Source organism: Mercenaria mercenaria, chromosome 11, assembly GCF_021730395.1.
Source record: "Mercenaria mercenaria strain notata chromosome 11, MADL_Memer_1, whole genome shotgun sequence".
NCBI lineage: Eukaryota > Metazoa > Mollusca > Bivalvia > Venerida > Veneridae > Mercenaria > Mercenaria mercenaria.
Genome location: NC_069371.1, coordinates 43,129,107 through 43,152,408, shown reverse-complemented (window position 1 = coordinate 43,152,408; position 23,302 = coordinate 43,129,107). Strand labels below are relative to the sequence as shown.

Genomic DNA, 23,302 nt, shown 5'->3' with positions numbered 1-23,302 from the left:
CATGTTGTACGATCAATATGTTCGTACATGCAATAGGGGCGATTTTATGTTGGTGTTACGTTGACCTAACGCATCAATTTTCACAAACGCGTACTATGAGTAATAAAACATTTGTGTATACAAACAATTAAAGACTGGTTTAAAATATCTAAATAACATTGCCTGTAATATAACTTTTGAAGTTAACCTGCCTACTGCAAAAGTTGTATGTGAAAATATTTGGAAACAGTTGTACTTTATAATCATGTTCATTTAATATAAAAATGAAACTAAAATGTTGACACGTAAAAAGTTATTCAACCCTAGTCCTTAATTCAGCTTTAAATTTGCTGTCAGCATATATGAAAAAAAATAAGTGCACGGTCACCATAGTTATTTTTAATGAAATGAATGAATTTGTAAATTTACAAATGATAGAAGTTTCATAAACATTGCATTGATGATTTTTCTGTACACAAAAATGTAATCAACGGTGTATTGTGACTTATCATTAGTCTCCCATTATGGAACGTGGACAAGGGTCAGTTGCAAACAAATTAGGCTTCACGACCCTATCTTTTAATGACCGCAATATCTTAGAATACATTCATGCGTTCATAGAATCGTTGATTTACTGCAGAAATAAAAATGATCTCAACATGCAAAAGTAACTGACTTCATGTACAGTTGTAAAAGACAGAATAACTTTAGAATATTACTTTGGAATTGTTATTAATAAACCTTACCTGCTGCTGATATGGTCACTGAGCTAGAGACACAACGTAATTCCTCTTCAACATTCGAAACAGTCAAATAACGCGTTCATATTTAAATAAGGACACTGTAAGAACTTTGATCTACGTAGTTATCTTATGACCCAGATAGATACACGTACAACCGTACACACATATACTCGGATTTATTTTAGGATACAAAACTTATCTAAGATCGACTACAAAATAATCCTTTTAAAGACATACGAATTATGAAGGTTGAGATTGAAACAGTTGTTTAAAGTCATCTCTGGATTTCATATTTTTTAAACTGATAATTTTTGACAACAGAGAAGACCTCATCAAACGATCATTTAAAGAACAAGGAAGATTCTCTAGTTCCAAAACCGCAGCCTCCGAAAACCGCAACTTAATGTACGTGAACGTACACACACACGAACGGACGCACGCACACGCACACACACACACGCACGCACGCACGCACACGCACACGCACACGCACACACACACACACACGCACACACACACACACACAAGCAGACATACCCCCGTTCGCATGCACGCACAGAGACAGAGAGAGAGAGAGAAAGAGAGAGATGTTTAATTTGTGAAGAAAAAGCATTATCCATATAAAACATTAATAAATTGGTCATTAAAATAGTAGCTGCATTATATGAATATAGCGATGTGATAGTTGCTTGTTTGTCAGATAAAATAACTATTATCTTGCACCTTATTGTTTGCGTTCTCCTTCCGTTATCATTTGTATAGTGTATAACTGTATTCATTCGTCAAAACGACACCTCACTGATAGCAGACGGTTCAATTACAGTGTTATATTTTGAACTTCAAACTGTACTTGCATAGGAAAGAGTATTGATATACACACCAAATTGATTTTCTGTTTTAAACTTTGAACTTTAAACGTAGCGAACTTAGCTTAAAATCAGAAAAAGCTCATAACACTAATGTAACAAAGCTGCCTAAAATAAAAGTTATAATATGCTTGTCTCAAACCACGCGAATAGAATGACCTCGTGTTAACGTGCAGTGACGTCAGTGTTTTTGTTGCGACCAAGAAAGAGCGCTACTATATTTCATCTACTGTTTTAGATTAAGGACATATTAGAATCGAAATAATTTATAGCAAATCCGTGTTTAACAGTAATTATACACTCGAGCGGTAATACGTCGTAAAAATAATTTCACTCGGGCTGCGGTCTCGTAGAATTATTACGCCCGACGTATAACCGCCCATCGTGCATAAATAGTGTAAAACATTTTTTTCGCTTTAAATTATTTCATTAATCATGAAGTTTTCTTTCCCTTTGTAACAGTGCAATAATGAAATTATGGCGATTCTACATTGCTACTGCAAATCGAGTAATTTTTACGTAACCTTTATTTCGCGTTCTGTTAGACAACAAACCATTATTAATGTATTCATATTGAATGTTAAGATTTTTGAGTAAAAACGAGTAAAAGCAAAACCATTGTGACTATTACTTAATGTACATTACCTTGCAAATATATATATTTAATTTTGTGTAAGACTTAAAATAACAATTTCGATTAAAATATTTCCTAACAAGTCTGAACATTCATAAATGTATATGTCTATTGCAAAATATACACCACAATTGTAAAAAAAAAAAACGTTTCTAGATAGATTCGTTAAACAGATATATAAAAGATTAATAAGATGTAGGATGCAGCTAGATATATATTATTAAATAAATTCCTTTATGCGAAAACCTTTTACTGCGTAAACAACGCATTTTATATTATACACTTGCTGAAGGGCTTGCCGGTCAATAGTCAATGCTATTGTCCGAGGTCTCAAAGCAAGGCAATTAGTAGGTGTTTATTACAAGACAGCAGGTTCCTTTTTTTCAATTTTTGACCCCTTATTCCGGTAAACATGTGTTGAATATACATTTGCATTTCTTCCCGGTTTTCGTCTCCTCTTGTCTTTGTTTGATGCTGTTAAAAGGAATTTATATTAATTATCTGCATTATCGATATTTTCTCTGCTGTACGTGTCAAATAAATCTATGACAAAATTCCATTCCTGAAGATAAGAATGGAAACAAGCAATTAAAAAAATAAGAAATTCTTTAATAAAGAAAAATAAAAAAGAGATTCGCCCTACTTACCACGAAGGCGAAAACACGAAAAGACGATGGCAGATCGAGGGCGAAATCGCGAAAACACGATATTAACAGCGCGAAAACACGATATTTTTTGCATCGTGTTTTCGCACTGTAGCTTCGTGTTTTCGCGTCAAAGTATCGCGTTTTCTTGTAAAAATATCGTGTTTTCGCGATTTAGCCCTTAGGACGACAACGCGAAACTGCGATGACCCCAACGGAACACCGTAATAAAGTGACAGTACTTCGAATGAAGAACAGTGAAACATCGCTAGAGCACCCGTGTTTATGTGGTATCTGGTCGCTCGAAAACCTCGATAACTGGAGCATTTGGCATTCCACAACACATAAAGTAGTAACTTCGTTCGTCCAAAAGTAAAACAATTATGGGCTAAACTTGAAAAACAACAAAGACTAAATCGAGTTAGAAGGCGGTTTGCTACTTTACATTAATTCGTATTGTAACAGCATAAACACAGTACTAATTACATTAAAATCAAGTATAACTGATTTGGAAAGCATAGTAGTAAATCAATGTCATTTCCATATTACACTGTTCTGCACAGTATACCATAATAGCTTAAATGTTCACAACATTATGCACCTTTCAATGTAAAGTTCTATTATGCATCGCATAGTTCGCACAGTTCATTTTTTCATCTCATCATTTTATAGATCTTAAGAAGCGCCATATAATATTCATCACAATATGCGTTATCAACAAACACAGACATTCATTTATTATAATATATCATTTATGAGTCATTCTATATTTTCGAAATATTTTCTGTCCGAGGAATAATTCTCAAAGCAGTTTAAGTATTATATGACATTGGAATCTTCTTTGTGTGAAAATATGTGACTAATTTAGTATATTGATGCACTTTTGTGTACCTTATTAATGTTATTAACATAACTTTTTGTACGTTTAAGTATGTAAAATTGACATTTTTCACTGCCCCAGGTAATGTTTTAGATGTTTGAAGTAAAATTTAAATAAAAAAATGCAAAGTTCAATATCTAAAAACACTACCCTCAACATTTATTTGACACTTGGTCTGAATGCTAGTGGAAATTCGGGAAAAGTTCATCACTTCATTTGATTCCAAGGTTTGTACTTTTATGTCCCTCATGTAACAGAAAGCTGTTCAATCAAAATAACAGCTGATCCCTCTGTTATATTATATATGCATTGCCGCCATTTGGAAGAGTATTATTTTTCAAGATAACATTTGAGGTACCACGGCGGACATTAGTTTTTCTTTATCGAGGAAATACCATTTGAAAATTGGTAAGTAGATGTCAATATTTTTCTGTCTCTCATGTAAGAGTAATAATTCATTACAATGAAAAACATGCGAGGCTTCATTACTGTAAGGTAAGTGTTTCAAAAGCGACAATTCCAAAAATAACACTTCGGGCATCCCTAAGGGATCCATTATTATTTTCAATATGCAGATACGCAAAATAATTCACTCCTGTAACAGTTACTCATAAAACGGCCATTTTTATAATAATAAAGACGCAAACTGGTACAGGAATGAAATTATTTGCAAAATAGCGAATAAAATGAAACTATATGAAGAGTAGATCTAGTTAACTTCAAACATTGTTTCAATTACTTCATAATCCAAATAAAATACATCAGCAAGCATAGCGCTATAATATTTTTAATTCTCTCGCGGTATATTTAGTTTTGTCGTTACAGGAGAGACATGTTGTGTGACAGCAAAGACAACTGTTTATATTTTAACTGATATACACCTTAATAACATATATATAAATTGTATTTGAGTATGAGTTGCGTCCTTACAAGATTACTGTTAAATTTCATTTTAACAATAGGGAGTCTGCTATTTAAAATGTACTTTTAAGAAAGCTGTAACAGGAGAGACATCCAAAGCAATAACAGGAAAGACGTAAATATAAATAATATAGCACTGAGTATATCTGAAACAAACTGAATTAACAATATGATAACCAGTGAATATCTGTACTATTTCAAAATTTGAATCAGAAAAGTTATACTTACATGCATGGAAACAATCAGGGTTTTACGTAATTGTTACAGGAGAGACAACAATATGTTATGTGAATGACAATTTGCATTTATAGTTTGAGTGCATACCTGAATAGATACTCACATTTTTTGTATTTCGTTTAAATCCACAACATTGACAACAGTACTGAAGAAATGAGCATGCATATCCCATTAAACCTGGACAAATAATATAAGGGACAGACAGGCATACAGATGAATGATTGAAACAAGTGGTCTTTTAAGGTTACTTGCAGTCTAGAAATGATCTAATTTGCTAAATTAACGTCAAAAAGCTAACTCATTTATATAATTTTAAAAGGAGACGACACGTCGGCAAATGACTGATTAGTAGCACACGCGTCAGTAGAGCTTGAAGATCAAAACCCATAGATATTACAGGTCAAACAGTAGTTGCAGAAATGCAAGAAGATACAGTACCTGTGGTTACGGACAAAACAAAAGCGATGCATAAACAAGCAGTGATAATTACGATCAAAATTAGACAATCTTGACAGAAAAATCTGTTAGAGAACACACAGTAGTTCTGAAGTAGGTGGCAGATGAACAGATTAAAATACCTGTAGATCACTAACAAACACTGTGGACACTTAAACTTGAAATGTACGAAGAACCCGAACACAAGACTTAAAAGATGTACAATAAGTAGAGAGATGACAAATATACATTGTACATGCATATTAAAAAACTGTAAATCAGATACCAGAGTTTACACAACACATGGATGGGCTAGCAGAGAGTGGTGTCAGATACACGAGAAATTCCAGGAAGTATAAAACCAAAACCGTTAACAGATGAACCAGAAATAATAAATGAAACAATTGCATCTGATGTTATAGATCCAAATGATATGAAAGGTAGTTGTAACACATGCCTGAAGAACTATAGCCTGCAGAATAACATGGGGAAAAAAGAACAACATAACACGGTTTGACGGAAGAAGGCAAAACGTTGAAATAGTACACACATCAAGAGAAAAACAAGACGCTGAATTTGAACATATCCAAAGTATATAAATCACCGTTATTCCAGACTTAAGGTCGTGTGATGGATATGTTATGGCAAAGTATGATAAAAGACCTTATGTGTATTTGAAGAAGCCTGTGAAACATCATATGAACAAAGCTTTGAAATCAAACAACAAAATGTTCACTTAGCTTCAGATGATGGAAGATTTATAAAGGAAACATACTTAGAATGAATAGCACACATTAATTATAAAACAGATGAAAACTATTTGAGTTATCTTCCATACACCATCATGAAAAGGTAAAAAGTAAATATATAAGCAGTATATGGTGATTGTTAGGACAGCGTATTGAGCTGGTTATTCCATTTTCTTTCTTGTGCGTTAAAAAGAAGATTAATCGTACTTAAACATTTAATGCTATCTCACTGGACACATGATATTGATTCAGCGTTGATAAAAAGTTGATACTTGATTACCTGTCAGCAACGTTGAATCATTCAGGTGTTTCGACCGCCATAAGTACTTGCTCGGCAGTCTAAAGGTAACGCTTCGAATGTCAATTTAAAGGTCAATCGTTCCTATCATGGTCAGAGTACTTGAACTGTCTGAGATGTTCTTGAGTGTCTCCAACCTAACTAAGAGTCCAGTAAACTGGTTCTTCCCAGGAGAAACGGATTTGCGTGTATCAGTGCTATTAAAGAACTAAACGGGCTAGGCTATGTTAGCCAGATTTCTCACTGTCTCTCGTTTTATCTCGCTCTGTGTCTGTACTAGTAGAGGATACGAAATTGTCGTGGTGGGTGGCTATCTTTGTATGTGAAGTATATTTAGACGTGTTTATCTTGAAAAGGGCGCTATGTAAATCTGGTATGATATAATGGTAATAATATGTCACTAGTGTTACAATAAATAATATGTCATCTTGTTATCATTCCAGTAAAATAATTATGATTAATTAAATTACAGTTTTACAAGATAAGTATATTTTTTTACAGTGAATGTCGTTTCAACCTGATATATATTGTTTTTCTGTTACAATAGAATGGCGTTGAACATACTTCTCCATATTTTTTCACTACTGTTACATAACAATATATATGGAAGAGTTATATTAAATGTTTTACATACATGGTCATAGATTTTGTTTGTTATGTTTTACAGAATGTTTATATCTTTCAAAACTAATCAAAATATTGTTTGACTTTCTAAAAAAGAACGTTTTGTCTAGCTTTTCTTGTCAAATTTCTCTCCTGTAACAGAGAATGTCATTGGCGTAACACATAATTATTGCAGTTATGAAAAACAAGTGATTGTAAACCTTTTTAAAAAAAACATTTTCGCTATATTCAGTACGGGACATGTTTCGCATTTGTTGAGCAATTATTCTGATTTTATGTTCAATAAACATAATAACTGTTCTTAGTTTTCTGTTTAAATGTCACTGCCATAACAAAAGGTTTCCTTCCTGATACACGCATGCCCCTACTGTTACATTGTATATATCTTCGGTTATAATTTCCACTGTTATCTTCCAATCCCTATAACCTATGGAACGTCAGAGATTTCCTTTCACAAGAACACTGGTTGAAATTTGATCCATTGAGCGAATTAAATGTACAATTAACATTTTAACTATGAAATAAATTAGTTTTTAAAAATATCACCTGAAATACAGCGCAATTTTGTTTTGTGATACATATAGGACGTAGATGTTACTTTTGTCTAATTGAGCTGGTTATTCCATTTTCTTTCTTGTGCGTTAAAAAGAAGATTAATCGTACTTAAACATTTAATGCTATCTCACTGGACACATGATATTGATCAAAATTTATTAATTTTATAGACTACATCATCGAGTTTTCATTTTTATTAATGAACGCTGTATAAACTGATTAATTCTCGTAATCATTCATGCATTTACTAATCATGAGTTTCATTTCTGTCAGAATAATTTGTTTATTTGATATATATTGCTAACGTAACAAATAAGCACATATATTGATTGACTTTCTTTTCATGCTATCATTGTTTTAATCATATGATTGCTTTATAGGATTTTGGTCATTATGAATTATTTGGACTTATCATGGTGGTAGCTTGATTCCCGCATCACACAATATGTTATATACATGTGACAGGATGGACGTACCGGGTACAATAACTAAAAGAACAAATCAACACCCATTACAATATTTACAAATTTAATTACAGAAAATGATTATTTACAATGTATAAATAAAAAGTGATAAAAAAAGCTTATTGTAAGAAAGAATGAACCAAAAATATCTTAGCCCAGTATCTCTTTTTAACGGATATAAAGTCTTAACACTAACAGTTCCGTTTTAACATAATGTGACACATGTGTTTCCGTTAACTTCGAACTTTAAGTAGCACCAAAATAAACAACATATCTTCAAGTCAAGTCCCTCTAAACCGTGAAAACGTTTACTACGTTTTGGCTCCCTATGATGGAAGGTGTTTGCATTCCTGAGCTGTTTCCGATGTTGTAAAAGTCATCGTCTTTGCGGGTTACAGCACAACCATGGGACGAAAGCTCTGCGCTGGGAAAAAAACATCCAGGAGAGTGAAAACAAATTAACCGCGGATATTGTACTTCCGGGTCATGACATCATCACCAGGTAAAAGTCGTCTAGTGGAAGAAGCTAAAATATATTACATATGGTAAGCACCATAGCAAAAAAAAAAAAAATGTCTAAAGTTAAAGTATGAAAAAGATATGAATAGTTTATGATGAAAAATTATAGATAAGGAAAATGATAAACTGCAGCTTTTATTTGCAACTACAAAATTCAATGCAATTTAAACGTTATACAATAGCTGGTATCAATATAGTATCAACTACCCTACAACAAAACGGACATTGTATGTATATAACCACGAAATGTTTGACATAATATTATGTTTATGACAAAGAGTACTTTACAATTATCATGTTACAAAAATTTCAGTACAAATCTTACAGCCAATAAAAACGAAACATTTTAGATACCTCTTTCGAAATAATTTACAAAAGTCTGAAAATTCAATAAATTAGTTGGACAAACCGAAACTAGCTAATCTCTTGCTGACAGTGAATGTTGCAAAAGTATGCAGAATGAACAAAACTTTACTAAATAAAAATCGTTATTCAAAAATTATACAGAAATCTAACAAATAAATTTCTTACCTCGATCGAGCAAAATTTCTACCAAGAAAAATTAATTTGACGTAAATTCGTCTAATATTAGACGATAACAAAAAAAGGCTGAGAATCGGAAAGTTGAGGCAGAGACATATAGGGTTTGGTTATCTACTGTAACAATAGGAAAGTTCAAGCTTATAAGTAAGGTTCAGCGTTATTGGCTCAGTACAGCCAAAGCATCGGAGTTATACTTATATGAAAGTTAAATGCTATATGTGATAGCAAATAGGCGCTGAGCATCAAGGAGTCAGGGCAAACATGTTAAGTTGCAGCTTCAATGTTGTTGATTCAAAAACATAGTCCGTCGGGAACTTCAACAACAGGACCGGTCGAGTATGGTATCTCCAGCCTATAAAAGTACGAGCTGATTATCATTAGCTGAAGGTTGTTAGTTTGAAACATTGAGTGATTAGTCTGATCCCTGAAATTTGAAATCATTTACGAATCTTTGGTACACAAATCATTTAGGCGAGATGGCCTCACCAGCTCTACGTTTTGACAATCTATACTACATAGTTTGTCAGATAGTCAGAGACATTGTCACCTTAGCGATTGGACCCATTTCATTGCTCAAAATACTAAAGGCATAGGCATTTCCCTTGGTCATATAACACGTATCCTGACACTTTCTCAGTTTGAAAGAAACTGTTAACCTGACTACGTGCTGTTATGGTAACCAATCGCTACTTTACATTTACGTTCATGTTACATATCCACGATATTTAAGAAAATGTAAGATATGAAGTAGCTTTGTTTTTTGTTTTGTTTTTTGTTGGGTCATATGGCAATTTTTTCTCAGCCTTTGGCGGTAAATGAAGATCACAATTGACAATCTAAGCATTAGTTCAGGCATGTGTGGGCAGCTGGTAAACTACTCCAGACCGTAACAAACTGGATGGCTTTTTCACATGATGAATTGTACACCCCAAGCAAGGTTTTGAACCTACATTGGTGAGAGCAAATGACCTTATCCACCCGGCCACCACGGAGGCTCAACATATGAAGCAGAGTTCAATAGGAGAAATGTTATGCTGTAACATCTGTCATTAACGCATAGCCTTACAGTCTGAGAGAAAAATCAAACAACACCAACTCATAGAAAGGAAGGGTTGTTCCACATGAAACTGGAACAGCATGTAAAACATGTATATTACTCTAAAAACTGATGATATACATTGAATACCGAAAAAGGACGGCATAAAGGGGTCACACTTTCGGACAGTTCAGTGTCTTTGAAAGCTCTACATTTCAAAAGAAATGTTACATACTAGTTTTTTTTCAGATGCACTGGCAATAATGTCCTAGAACTGAAATTTCACATTACTGGGTGGAACGTATAGTTTTCACCAATTGTTTATTTCCTGATTTTTTACAAATGACATTCATTTTCATAGGAATTTATTTTTGCAGGATAGTTTAACTATCTTCTTTACGAGATAGTGCGGCAGAACATGAAATGGTCAGGTAGATTGTTGGCAATTTAAAAGAGAATGTTCGTTTATCAAAGATTTCTGTGTTTTGATGAGATACTCCTAAAACTTCAGTATATACTTACACTGTTTGGGGTTTTGATCTCAGAGACAGTGTATTCTGGGATCATCGATATTGTATCATTGAAATTGCTTTTTAATATAACATGACATTAATGTTTCCCATTTTCCCATTACAAGAATTTGTTTCATACGCTTCCAAGGATATGTAAAACAACCGAAAAGTATAAGAGAACATATAACACCAAATACACATGTTCTGAACGCCTTTGCAGAGAGCAGGTCAACAGGAGAAACACAATCAAGTGTCTGACGAAAACAACCAGACGACAAGCAGCTTAGTAATCCACCTTTCCCATCAGACACAATTAAATCATGTCATAATGATATGTTAATATGAATATGATATATAGGATGTTCGAAGTTTTAAATTAATTACCTCATAAACCTATATCGATATTTCGTCAAATCTGTACCAGCTTTGCCCTAGAAATTATAGCCCCATCTTATGATGTAATTACAGTGCAAACTGCTACCGCACATATATGTATTAGATTGAAATATTATGCACGGTTATTGCACATTGTTACAGATCATTAATAAAGACTGAAAAACTCAAATAATGCTAAAAAACGACAGACTCGGAAATCAGCTCAATGAGCCGAACTTGCACGCGAACAGAACAACGCACCCAGCATATACATACACACGTGTTCATTACATGGTACTGATTACGGATCTAGTTCATACTTGTTAGCATATTATCTCGGAATAATTTAATAACGACTTCATCGTAGAAATGTTGGAATAAAATATTAGATACGAGGTTAGGCAACTCTGTATCTCTTTCAATCAATATTTCCAACTTGGTTTATATGAATGACCATGTAAACTTAACTATAAAACCCGTTGATCAGAATAAGTGCACGCACTAAATCCAGCTATTTTTCTTCCAAAATCGTTTCATAGACGAAGGTGGGTTTATCTGTGAAAGATAAGCATAGAATAAAATATTCTTTAACATTGTTCTGTACAATACGGGAATTATTTTACCTCGTCCCCATCAGAAGCATGTTTTTTTTTTTTTTTTTTTTTTTTTTTTTTTGTTTTGTTTTTTTTAAGCAAACATGTTTGAATATATCGCCGTTTTGTACGGAAAGATGTTTAATAACATGATATTATATGCGACAAGACTGGACATTATAAATGACATTCATGTACCTAGTTTATACCTAGCTGTCTCGAATATATTCCGAATATAATGGATCTCTTGGCTGTTTCCTTGCACCGGACTGGGCTCTCGGGTATTGCGAATACTAAATAGAAAGGGCAGTGAGATTAAAATTTGAGACTAGACGCTGTTGTCTTCTTCACTGACTGGCCGACGGAACACCAGTTTGATCAATTTGTAGAAGTTCTGTGTCCGTATGGTCGGCCGACGTGTCCGGCTGTTGTGATGTACTTCTGTTGAATGGCCGACTTGACGGCCCTCGGTTTGGCCGACCGACGTGACTCTCTAGACACCTGCTTGAACTACGGATGCTACTCTGCCTTTGTCCACTTTAACAGACCGGTGTGACCCATGTCTGTTAAGCATTATATATTTCCACTTGACTGGCCTACGGGACACTTGACACTTTTCTAGTTTCTAAATTTACTATTGGGAAATACTTAGACCTTTATATACCACAAACGAAAGCTAAAAGTTTCTTATGATTTATTTGCTAGAACTTTAACAGTTTTTGATATAAATGAAAGAAAATGCATGGAGGTACTTCAAGCAAATCGGACTTGTAAGTTTTCCAATCAAACAACTAAGTAGAAATGCGTTTATATAACACATTTAAACTGCTAAAGTAAAAAAAATAGAAATTAACACACCTGAAGAATTTCGATAGCAACCAATAATATTGTACACATCTAATAACAGCCAAAACGGAGGTTAAGTGTAAATTTCGAAGTAAGAGACCGTGTCTGAAACTGTGGGAGTCTATTTACATTCCAACGGAAACAGCCAACAAGCCATAGGGCGGAAATGTGGAAAAACTAACGCTCCACAGAAAGGTTGTGTGATTGATTGCCATACACAGGGCGGGACCGTGGAAATATGCTCCACGTCACAAAGTTATGCAAAAGTGTTTTAAAGGTACACAAATGCGTAATACATCAACTACAGAACTATAAAGTGACATGTTATAAACCTCATAGTTGCGTTTCCTTGACCCTGTTGACATACTAAAATCGAGTATCTGGTTACATACAAGCTACATGGTTGCATTGCAACTGCCCACCGTAAATTGAAAATAGGAGATATAGCAAATTCGTTTAGGCAAAGATCAAACTACAATTTTGAGAAATTACTAAGCAGAAAAAATTAATAAACGTTGCTACATCATATGCAATCTAAATATATCGCAAGAAATTAATAAGAAGGAATAAGTAATTGTTGGCAGATGTAGCAACTGAATACATTCGCAAAGGTCTGACATAAATGAAAACGGTTTCGACAAATAAATAAACATATAATAAAATATTTCATTATATTAAAGAGAGGTAAGTAATAAACAATTGAAATGCATGACATATATATGGTTCTTAAATAATTTGTGTTAAATTACACACCAGTAAAAGTTAATTCTACTGCTGATGCAGTGCTGCACTACATTATCAACCTAATGTGTCGCAACCATAGTAATGCTGCATTTACCAATATATACCATTAACTTGTAACTTGTGACTGGGTTTGTATTCTACCAGTCTACATTTGTTAACACATTTTCATATCTATCAATACCAAACAGTTTTCTTAAAATATAATTTCATTTTTAAAATAGTGGGAAAACTGATATAGAAACTCATATATTGTACTTTATCATATAAAAGGGAGATAGTCTCATGTATAAACAACAAAATAACTTTGGTGATTGTGACCTTGACCTTTACACATTACACAATGTCTTGTAAAGGTGAATATTTATGTCAAGTTATTAAAATATACACCAGTGCATTAAAAGTTACATACTAGAAAAAAAACGACATTACCAAAGGTGACATTGACCTTGGAGGTACTGGTCGTTTAAATGATATATCAAATCATTATGAGGAACACATGTGCCAATTCATTTCAAAATCCCTTGATGAATGACAGAGTAATGGGACGGATAACATACTGACACTGCCAGCCTTTTACTTCTAAGTGTGACCTTGACCTTGGAGCTAGGTGTCTGGTTCTTGTACATGACACGTTGTCTCATTATGCGAAATATTTATGCCAAGTAATATCAAAATCCATTGGGGAATGGCAGCGTTATGGACCGGACACGAATCAGACCCTGTTAACATTTGACTTCGAAGAAAGATTTCGACCTTGGAGCTAGGCGTGTAGGTCTTGCGCATGACAATTAACAATTATTTCAAATTCCTTCATGGACCGGCTACGAAGTGTGACGGACGGACGGATGGACGGAAGGACGTAATCTATTTCTATATCCCCATTTTTCTTCGATAAAAGCAGGGGACAAAAAGGAAGGATAGATAAGAAGTCTTGTAAATTTTCGGCAAGTGTATATCATTTAAGAGAATTATCATTTTTGGTTATTGTATTTTATTTTCTATTGTATTAAATAATAATATCTTTGACATACATGTGATAACACGAAAAAGTAGTAATAATAATAATAACAGTGATTATTATTACTTTTATCACTACTTGAAAAATTAAAACTAATCATGTACGGCAGTGTGTAAGATTGTCACACACTTATTATATGAAGGTTTGTTAGATTTGAAGTTAACGCTAATTAAAGCATTTGTACTAGATCGTTAAGTTCAATACAGAAAGGTTAGGGTTAGAAGAAAATCACTCTGAACGTTAGTAATTCAAGTACAGTTGAACTTACCCTCTTTTACATCATATTTTTTCTCTGCGTGACTAAGATGGTAGACACCTTATATATTTTATAACAAGACTGTATTTTATGCGACCTAGGCTAAATAGGATTATTGTATCTCCTGTTATTCTTGAACAGTATTTTTCGATACACTTCATTTGCAGTTTTCGTGTATAAACTTAAATCTTTATCCAAGCGGCCGTAGGCCATGTAGAAAGCACAACGATAATAAGCAAGATCATGCGATCATTTTAATCGCTCAAAGACTATATACCTTTGCGTTTGGCTGTTGTTTTTCATCTAATGATGAATGTTTTGCTTTGTCTTTTCTAAATGCAGATCAGATGACTTCCATGAACCTTCAGGAAGGTGTTCCAGATATTTCTTCTTCGATCACAAGAAATAAGTCCCGACGACGTTGAGCTGGATCAGCTGTTCTTGATTCTAACAGGAATCTGAATAAATTTTCAGCGTCAATGCAGCTTTCTATGCTGTAATCCGAAAATAAGTTTGCGACGTATTCCCATTCCTGAAGATAACGAAATGAAACAACAAATTAGTTTTTAGACACTTAACATGTTTAAATGTCTTAGTTAAGATATTATATACCGTATTAAAATTCACAGACTAATCTTTAATGCATTTCGACCTAATTTTTCACATCATCAACGAAACCTTATTTTTTTTCAAACTGAATTTAAGAAATAGCTCGATGTTGTTTCTGGTTAAATATCATCATTCATATGTGTTTAGAACTACATATCAAACAAATGTTTAAGACGAGCTAGTTACAAAATGCGCCAATAACTAGTGTATATTACCCCAGTCCATAATACCTGTCTTATTGAGTTTTTTTTTTATTTTGTTGAGTTAAGCGTTGCACCGACACAATTACAGGTCATAATACGACATCAAGCTTTGATGGTTGGTGCAGGAAGACCGCAGGTGCCCACTGTGTATTATTTCATCACGAGCGGATACCTGGGTAGAACCACCGATCTTCCGTAAGTCAGCTAGATGGCTTCCTCAGATGAAGAATTCAACACCCCAGGTGAGGCTCGAACCCACATCGATGAGGGGCAAACGATTTGAAGTCAGCAGCCTTAACCAATCGGCTCCTATTAAGTTAATAAGCATAAAGTAACGTATACACTTATTAACTTCCTTTCCAGTGTGGCAATGCCCATCCGAAATAATTGTTCTATAAACGTTTGATAACATTAATTAATACAGTCCTTTAAGTTTGAAACATGGTGGGGACAATAATTTAGGTGTGGTGCCCCGTCTACCTGTCTAAATTCCGTGGTGTTTTGCATTGTCATAATCGGTGCCCCACTGTCTTCCTTTATATGATATCTTGATCGCGTTGTCTACATATTTTATTTTGTTTATATACATCTGTGTATATTTTTATAATGTACACATCCATACACATTGCTATGTAGATCAACGCTGCGTTCCAAGATTGCAAAACCAAGCAAGATTTTCCTTTAAAAAATAAACTATATTTCTGTTGGTATTTACACGACGACAAGATTGGTCTGTGGGCCAGTTCCTGTAAGTTCTCTAGTATTTCGATTTCTTAACCCAGGAAGTTGACAAAGGTTCTTCTATTTTAGCCATAAATACATTCATTCAGGGATCGTTAAAGAACTGTCGCTTTCCATCATATGTCAAACAAAACATAAAATTCATTTTTGTAAAGCTGCTGTATGAAAAATGCAGAATAATCTTGTCTTTGAAATTATTATTGATCATAAATAATTTCACTAGATTGTTTCAATACTGACTATCAAATATTAAGAGTTTGCAAAATTGTATGTAAATGTTACAAAGTAATTTAAAGCTTCCTGCAACAATTTATTCCAAAGTTTGGCGGTTCTACCAAAATTCAGGGGTTTAATGTGAATAAATGTTAAATACCCCACCAATCCTAGCTACATTATCAAAAAACCTGTATTTTTAAATAATTCATTATCATACAATTGTGTTAAGATTCATAATTTTATATATATTTATTAGAATATCAAAATAACTATATTTTCAAATAAATAATTATCGTACAATTGTGTTAAGATTCATAATTTTATATATATTTACTTGAATGTATATCATTTTTGCGAATAATTTTGATAATAGACATACATATAAGTCACGCGCTGTTTCTCAATAAATCGAGCCAATAAATGTTCCATAAAAAGAGGGTTGATTTACCGATAATTTCCCTTGTATAATTTTGACTTTTAGCGAATAAATATACTTAAAGTATTATAAAGTAACATACGCAACTGTCACCACTATCCACCTTGGATAACTAGCAGCATTGGAAGCACATCATTTGCATTTGTATGCTTTTAATTTCAATAAACCATGTTCACAGAACATGCACGCATGACCATTATAATTTTTGTTGGACTTAAGTTCAATAAGGTTCTATTCTTATGTTAAATATAGATCAAGCAGCTGCCCATTTAGATGTTATGCATGATTACGTTTTTAGAATGGCACCTCTTTCAATATTTCACATGAACTTATACAGTCTTAGCCATAAAAGGAGGTAATTAAAGGTGATGAATTCAATAAAAAATATTGAAAATGGGATTTAATAAGAGTTAGACATGGTCAGAACAAACAATGTGGCACCCACGTTTTGAACGAAGGCATTTTGAGCCTTTTACCGTGTTACTATATACTGAATTATCTGACAAACTACAGTGAATCAAATATGCCTCTTTAAGTATCACTTTAAAAGATATGGTAGATTATCATATATTTGTGGCTTCTGTTTCAAGGTTAATATATCGGTGATTAATTGTAGATTTGGCACAGTACGTGCGCTGTCTGAATATTTTCGACTTTCACCCAGAACCAAAAATACGTTACCTAGGTTTTAAAGGCCACCTATTTTTCCTAGCTAATGCATAAATCATGCTTAGTGGCATTGAAAAACACCTACTCCGTCTTCTTAAACAGAATTGCAAAGAAAAATTTAAACTAACATTATGAAACGTAAGTCACCACGATTACACAGAACGTTAAGTAACACTAATGCTAGGATAATGTATTGGTTTCGCTGTACTGTGGCGACTTCAAGAGGGTAGCGTTTGTATTTTGTTCTTATAGCAAACCATAAATATACAGGTACAACATGTGTAGGAAAACAAATAGATTTTTCTTTGACTATTGTAGTGATATGTAAATATCACTTACACTATATGATGGAATTATTGATATGCGCTATCGTATTGATATCTTTCTTTAATGAAAAAACATAGAAGAGACACTTTGTTCATATTGTGGTTGTGGTTTCATTGTACGAGACGGACTGAAATCAAGTTGAAAATAGTGGCACCGCCTTGGAACGGTCAGTAACTTATAAAAAGGAAAATGAGGGTTTAAGCGTGTTTAGGACATGCCAACCTCGCACTTACCCTATTTTGTACACGTTAGACAATACAGTGTAAATAAAATCACTCCCCGCTGAGAAAGGTTCTAACATTAGTGCCAAAATAAAATATCATTATAAGTAAAACATAACAATAGGGTCAATCTAAGGTATAATTACACCAATGTACGCAACAACTTGTTTGAAGTCAGAAGACCAAGAGCCTAACCTTTAAGGGGCATGACTAGGCAAGCTGCAAGACAACATTCCACTCCCTCCGTCCGTTTTTATTTTTTGTACCTAGGAGAAAAGCGTCAAGGAGTTTTACACGTATTTAGTCATTGCATCATCAAATACGAAAGCTTAGCGATTAACTGTAGGGGTGTTAATCACCAAACAAACACTGTGCCTCACGATTTTTGCATTATATCCTCTTTTGATAATTTTTGACACATTTTACAAATATTTTACAAAACTTATTCATTCAAAAGTAAAGATGTGAAGTTGTGAGAAGTCACTCTTTGGAAACAGGGTAAGTTCATCATACACACACATATGCATATGTACATACAAACTCTGCACCATTTTCTAAGAACATGGCAGTGATGCATTGGTGTTTTATGACATATTTGTAAAACTCACTTTTGTTGTATTATTTGGTCTTTAGTAATATTGCGAAGTTTTTTTTCTGTTGATATCTACATCCTAAAATTGATTGAAACAAACTTGACTTTAAATACTGATTACAATAATACCAATTATAAAAGGACCAAATACCAAACAACATATAGGTACGATACGCGACATACCTCTTGTTTTCAGGATTTGCTCAATTTATAGTTTTGAAACTTCGTACTACTTGTCCCTTATATCAAGCAAATACATGTCTCTATATGTATCTATAATAGTTTGGAACTATTTGAGAGGCTTATTGAAGTGTTTGTTGAAGGACAACGAAGGGATTTAGCATTTTGATCTGTGACAAAACAGCTGAAACGTTCAAGTACCACCATAAAGTACATCAAATATATGCGTAGCATAAACTTCTTTAAGAGGTTTAGAACTGTATATTCTCATTTTCGTGTGTGTAATCAGATAGGATTTTGTTCTTTCGGAAGAGATCTAAAGTTTTAACTGAATTGTGACACGCAGAAAAGCAATTTGCATTTAAACATGCACTTCATAAATCCTTTTAATTTTGGAGACAAATAAAACATATCCGTTACAAGGAATTTTACAGTTAATTATTAAATGAAATTGACCGTTGTTTTATCATAATTTCGAATTTCCAATGCTGATACACTGTATATGTAACGTCTAACAGGTAGTCTTTCTGAAACAGATAAATATTCGATACATTCAAAACCCTTTAAATGAAAAGTGAGAGTAATATATTTAGTTTTAAAAGAAATAAAGTCACCTTTTAAGTTATATAATTCAAACGTCTTTTTCATTAATGCATTTTGAACATGATTGATTTAAACAAAAGAAATAGCTGAAATTGTCAATGTAGTTTTCTATGAAAATCATTCTAACAGAATCAAATGACTCCTATTACAGAAATAACTGTTAAGACAGTATATCTTAGGCATATGTATGTTTGTGAACTTATTTCTAGCGGCCAATGAAGGAAACAAGACGGTATCTTTATTAGATTTATCTATTTTATTTGAATAGATATCATTTGATTTGTTTTTCTAATGATGTATACGAGTACTTGTACAGTTTATGAGGTAGTCATTTTGAGAGCGGTAGCATATTCCTCTGTAGCATATTTAAATCAATATAAGGTAATTTCTGTTATAGCTATGACCATTTGAAGAGTTATACCTCTTTCGTATGAGCATGTTTGATCGCAGTTGGAAAATGGAGGTCATCTTAATTAGAATAGTCTGGGTAACGAAATACATTATTTTAAGTCTTCTCAAGGCAATAACAGCATACAAGCAATAGTACATTATTCAAAGTCACACTTCTATACAAACAAGTTACGCCAAAGATATCAAACAATATTGTATATCAAATTATCAATAGTACAAATAAATGGCAGAAAAGGCCGCATGGTATCAGGCCCACTGACTGACGAGCAAGCAAGCGCATGTTTTCACGTGTCATGCCATTTTCATAACCTCAATTGTGATTTTACAAGTACGAACACCAAATTTGCGAGGTTGAAATTACCTTTGATATCTTCGTTTCCGCCTCCAATATCCAGTTTCACGATAATTTAAAGCATATTGTACAAATGCCAGACCAAGCTGAACATTATACTTGAAGCAAAATTACGATGTTGACAGATATGATTTGAAACCATTACATTGTCTGTTGGTTGTACACGTGCCGACAATCGAATGACCAGTGGTCACACTAGTGATTACTGGTACGGAAAATGCCGAGTGTATCCAGATACCAAACTTAGATTGGTAACCTTGGATACAAACCAAACTTGATGGCCAAAATAAATATTATTATTTATTAATAAGATAATAAGTCTTATTGATGGTAAAACTAACTTTAATTTATGTTATCTAATTACTACGTACAGCTATGAATACCCGAAATTAGACTTATGCTAGTACAGAAGTGAATTAGCCATCAAATTAGGAAAATATTGGTAGCTTTTACTTATTTGTTAAACAATTTTGGAATAATTTCAGTCTGAAATGGAAGTCATCTTGAATAAAGTTTCATACTGTATTATTTGTTTTCTTTTGATGTTACCTGTAGGGAACTTTCTGTATAATTTTGCGCTTGTATCAGTTTTTGCAACACTTTCAACATTTCGACCCCACTAGCAAAGACTTGGTCTTTCCGTATAAAATCGACAAGAAATGAAACACGAACCATAGTTATAGCCGACTGACATTAAGGTGCAAAATTAAGGTGTCTGATATTTTAGTTAATTATTCATTAATTTTGTTTTCTTTAATGCATGAGGGTAATGTTTGTTTATAATGAATGTCTAGAAGTTCCTAAGATTATAAGTGTATTTTACTAATGTGATCGATGGGGTACATCAACCCCAACATTTTACTTTTTTCGGTATATAATACGTAAAGTAGCATTTTGTAACAACCAAATAAATGATCAATTATTTCGGGCAAAAACATAAGAACTATAAAGAGAAAAGTCACGTGAATTTAGTGTTTACCATCCAAATCAATTTTATCCCAATATAAGGCTAAATTTCATTTATTAGACACCAACGGTTTTAAAATCGTCGCTGAATTTCACTGACATGTGGCTATGACCGACATCCTCTTAAAATTTTGCTGAAGGATAGTAAAACACCATGCTATAGCTCAACCTTTGCCTACTTTCTGGGTTACGACTTTTATTTTTTTTTTTTGCCTTGACCAAAAGACCAGATGTATTGATCAAAACCTTAAGCAGACACCTATATTGCTGTCTGGCATTTCACTAGTCATTTCACGCTAATATTTCGTAAAACATATACTTTTCATAGGTAGTAGATTTGGGAAAAAATGATATTCTCTAAAGGTAAGTAAATAAGCTTATAAGTGACTATTCTACGTATAAAATTTTGAATGGTTTTATTTAGTGACCCTTAGTCAGCCTTATAATGATACTCTACCTCTACTATGTTGGCCCTCTTCCTGATACTCCTCCAGAAGAAAGCCTCCATATAATCTTTGGTTTTCAACAATTTTAGCCCATATATCACCTTAGAACAACAATCATGTATCCTTCGGAATTGAATGTCAATGCGTTTCAGATGTTTGTCAACCTCTCTTAGGCACTCGATACCGCTGTCGTCCTCTGTATATAAATGAAACATTCTTGTCGTAAATGAATCGACATGAAAATGGAACTAATTTTTTCAAGCAAATCGTGTATGATTTAAAAAGTAGACGGGGAAGTTAATCAAATTAATGTAGACGTTTTAATTGGTGCCAAGAAATCCCACACTCGTTGTAGTAGTTATAGAAAACGTCAGGCAAATCTGCAAAAGTAGATTTATGCTCTTTTACGAAATAAATCTTATTTGATTATGACAGCGCGTTTGTTCACCTGATGTTATGCCTCGTCGCTTCAGGTCACAGGTAGATAGTTATTACTAAACGTAAGTGGTCATGTAAAAAGAGTACATCAGTCTGTGGATATGTTTAATTTCCCGTCGTATAAAAGCATTTGTATCCGTCGTATAAAACATTAGTTCATGGATATTATCTATATATCGAGTTAATACAGGAATTTCATGACACAAGAAATCAATTTGACGCCTAATTTTAGACAACGTTAAATCTACACAGTGTCCGTTTAGAGCGTGATGACACTTAACAAGGTTTGGTCTTTTTCACGGATTTGTTTTGCGTTTCGACTAAAACACTGCCCATTTTATAGCAAACAGCTGTGCAGAAAACATCGTGTGATATCAAAATTTGTTCTCTTCAAATTATTTCGTCCGCGTATCTGGAAATTTGCAAAATTTATTATATCAATTAACAACATGTTAGTTTTTTTTTTCAATATATGTCATAATGGTTGTTAACTAGCAAGGTAAATATGCTGAGGGAAGGCAGAGAGCGAACAAGTTCAAAACGCTTTGGCGAACAGGAATGTTGATGCTGATGTTGTCCCTCCACCTCGTGCTCAACCAGCAAGACAACAAGTGGATCTGGAAACGGCGTCCATTCAAATTCATACTGATCCTGTGGTAGACCCATGGAAAGGAAGTTCCTCCCAGAATATGCATTACAGTTAGTTAGCACCCGAAGCGGACAAAATACTGACGCAAATGCCCTCACATCTGCGCATCTTCACAAGCCATTTCTAGAAGTACTAAATTGGCATATAAAAGATTATAGGTAAGGGTAGATTTCTCGGAAGCACAGAGCACCTAAAACACAGCCTCAGAGCCACACATTTGCGGAGTAGGCCCGCAACAAAAATAAGCTGTAATGGAAAAATATTACTGACAGGTTACTTCAAACAAGTACATATTAATTCATGTAAAATATAGACAGAGAGGGGGGGAAGTGGTAAAATGGTGGGGGTGGGGTGTTGAGGGAGGAATTTGAAGGGGAAAAGATGAACGAGGATGAATATACAAAGGGAATACTACGTTCCTTAATAACATTCACACTACAACGTAAACCACAAAAGTGCAGACACTCATGTACCAAAATCAAACACACAACTACACACAACTAAATAACAATCATAGAAAACATTAAGGCACTGTCACACAATCACACCCATATTAATAGGAAAAAACAATTGTGTAGCGCCTTAGGATTCTGTCAGCCTGAATAAAGGGGAGCCACGAAAACTAACTCAAAGTAGAGGGGGAGGGATGCAAAACGTCGCGCAAATGCGAGGGGAAACGAGGGGGCAATAGGGGTAGTAAGAAGGAGGTAAAGCGCATACAACAAAACAAGAAAACATAAGCAACAGACAATACAAGACAGACAGAAAACCA

General features: G+C 33.7%; 2 protein-coding genes across 3 annotated transcripts in view; both read right to left on the bottom strand.

Annotated features, from left to right (window-relative positions):
* The window catches only part of LOC128546159 (uncharacterized), a 31,204-nt gene extending 30,248 nt beyond the window's left edge, over positions 1–956 (bottom strand). For both annotated transcript variants that reach the window (XM_053517267.1, XM_053517268.1), the window contains exon 1: positions 726–956. The gene's annotated coding sequence lies outside the window, so the exon portion shown is untranslated. The remainder of the gene's footprint in view (positions 1–725) is intronic.
* Positions 957–11,785: 10,829 nt separating this feature from the next.
* LOC123530935 (uncharacterized) overlaps positions 11,786–23,302 on the bottom strand; it is a 39,684-nt gene continuing 28,167 nt past the window's right edge. The window contains exons 12-13 of the mRNA XM_053518068.1: positions 21,455–21,639; positions 11,786–15,003 (exon numbers count right to left, since the gene is read on the bottom strand). The gene's annotated coding sequence lies outside the window, so the exon portion shown is untranslated. The remainder of the gene's footprint in view (positions 15,004–21,454; positions 21,640–23,302) is intronic.